Source organism: Oncorhynchus kisutch, linkage group LG23, assembly GCF_002021735.2.
Source record: "Oncorhynchus kisutch isolate 150728-3 linkage group LG23, Okis_V2, whole genome shotgun sequence".
In the NCBI taxonomy this organism is placed as follows: Eukaryota; Metazoa; Chordata; class Actinopteri; order Salmoniformes; family Salmonidae; genus Oncorhynchus; species Oncorhynchus kisutch.
The window spans coordinates 5,613,519-5,616,317 of NC_034196.2; the positions used below are offsets into that span (position 1 = coordinate 5,613,519).

The window sequence follows — 2,799 nt, forward strand, 5'->3', positions numbered from 1 at the left end:
AAGGGGGCAGGATTTGTTGACCTAATTGAAATCCAAACACAATCTTAATTTATTTGGTGTGATGCACTGAGGTTCCAAACTTAGTTTCAGAGGAGACTGACATTATGACCAAAATGATCCTATTTACACTTTGTAGTCAATTTTGACACTAGAATAAATGTTTTTGACTCATATCGATGCCACAGGCTGTTTTCAAAGGGATTAGTTGCATTTTAGGGGCAGTCACTCTAATTTGTCAGTGAACACATGTGAATGCACATGTGAGTGTGACATGGAACAGCACGCTTGTCAGTCAGTAGGGTCTCATACTCTTTTATTTGTGTCATTCTTTAACATATTGTTTTTATACCCCAAATGAACATTTTATTTTCAGATTTCATGACATTGTTAAAGACCAGTATGTTCCAGCCAACTTTGATTTACACATTGTGATTAATGCAGCAAACGAGGCTGAGCGAAAAACAAACACAAAGGTTTAATTGAATTCATTCTAGAGTGTGGTGTTTATGGGGTGTCACCCACTCCCTAACATCCTTAACACTAAACAGTGCCTGGTGGATGGATAATGGGAGAGTGGATGGCTTTAGCAGACAGAGTGCCAGAACAGGGAAACATGGCCATTTGTGGAACCTACAAAATGAGCACCCGTTTTTCTATATTTCACCTAGCCTGGAAATCATACCTGAATTCAGCTCCGTTTCAAATTGGTTTCAAAACAATAGTGAACCATAACATAATTCAGTCTGGATTACGAGGGAGTATTAAAACTATTCTGGCATATTCTCTGAGTAAACAGTATTTTATAGTAGGCTACAGAACCATGTTGTTGGTTATCATTGAGAACAAAATTAGACTTAGTTTTCAACATCTGCCTCTCAGACACATACAATGCTGGTTGGTTGCGATGTCTTACTTGTACTGTAACTCCCCTCACTTCGCCTAAGTGCTCCTCTCCCACCTCAGCTTTGACTCAGGTAGCCAGGGGAATGATTTAAGTGTCTGACTGCTTTAAAACAGGTTTGGGTTTCCTGAAAGTATCCTTCGTAACAGTTACCTGGAGACATGACTGAGCTCTTGCTTTTGAGTGTTCGGAGAGGTTCAGCACATTGCAGGGTGATTGTGACTAGCAGCTCACCTTAGCGCTGTCTATGATTTAAGTGTCTGACTGCTTTAAAACTGGTTTGGCTTCCCTGTAGACAAGCTACCTGAGCTGTTGCTCCTGGCTGTTTCGGAGACTTTCATCACTGCAGCGGGAAAAGAAAAGGAAATAAAGAAGAGACTTGATGAGTAAGGAGGATTAATGAAATATATCTCTCGTGGTTCCCCCAGGCAAGTGTGTCTCACAGATATTAGATAAAGTTAGACAAAGACCCTTCTCATAGTCTCAGTGAAGAACCAAAGGAGCCCATAACAACTAGGCATTTATAAGAGAGCTCTATGAGGGGAATGAGCGTGTGAATCATCTAGCGTCCCAAATGGCACCCTATTCCCTTTTTAGAGCACGCCTGGGCTCTGGTCAAAAGTAGTGCACCAAATAGGGAATAGGGTGCCATTTGGGACGCAGAAGGAATGTTGTGCTCCAGACTTCACCTCCCCTTTTATGACCTCCTAGGGGTCAACATGTTCCTAAATCATGTTCCTACACCAAAGAGTTCCTTACAGTTCATGACTAGAGATATAGTTACTGGGGTCACGTGTGGTGCAGCATTCTCAGTACGGATCCTCTTAAACACTGAAGGATCTGAAGGGGTTTCGGGTTCCGTGATGACTATGCGTTTGTCCATAGAAACAGAATGTGTATGTGTGAAGTGGATGGATAGACTAAAGAAGATGGCACTGAATACTGGTGGGTGTAGAGAACTCCTTTCAAAAAAAGTTCTCGAAACCTCGGCGCTTGGAACTTGTGGTGCATGGACCAAAATGAAACCATTAGATGTAGTGGAGATAGAATAAACTCCTGAAATGCTTAACATGTGAGCATGGTCTGTTCTGCTAATGTGAATATGGTTTACGATATAATACTACAGTACTTACTATAGAATTCTATAGTAAACTGTAGTATACTGTATAATACTATACTACACACTTTCGTATCCCTCGATAATGTGTAGTACTTACGATGGAATGTTGTAGTATACTATAGTACTAAATACTATGGTATTATCTGCAAAAGAAAACACTGTAGTAAATATTACAGTAATGTCCACAAAACAATACAGTCTGCAAAAATACGACACTTTTTTAACTGGTATATACTACAATATTTTGCATATAACCTGACCATTCCCATTCCCCTACCCCATATCCCAATTTGCGCCACCCGTGTTACCTACAGGTTATAGAAAAGAGCAGAAGGTCTGAACTATCCGTTCAGACCCCAGTCCTACCTACCTACAGGTTATGGAAAATGTGCTCTTTAAAATATTTCTCTAGTAGGTTTTCTGAAGGAGAAAGCCTCCACTTCTATGTCAAAGATAGTATAAAAAAAACACTATATTAAATACGGCAGTAATGTCCACAAAAACACTACAGTAAATACTACAGTATACTACAGTCCGCAAAAACACTACAGTAAATACTACAGTATACTACAGTCCGCAAAAACACTATATTAAATACGGCAGTAATGTCCACAAAAACACTACAGTAAATACTACAGTATACTACAGTCCGCAAAAACACTACAGTAAATACTACAGTATACTACAGTCCGCAAAAACACTACAGTAAATACTACAGTATACTACAGTCCGCAAAAACACTACAGTAAATACTACAGTATACTACAGTCCGCAAAAA

General features: G+C 39.7%; 1 non-coding gene across 1 annotated transcript; it reads left to right on the forward strand.

Moving 5' to 3' along the window:
- Nucleotides 1-2,405: 2,405 nt before the first annotated feature.
- LOC116356664 (U7 small nuclear RNA) lies at nucleotides 2,406-2,459 on the forward strand. Its single transcript, XR_004205091.1, has one exon. It is a non-coding gene; the product is annotated as a U7 small nuclear RNA (small nuclear RNA).
- Nucleotides 2,460-2,799: the final 340 nt, after the last annotated feature.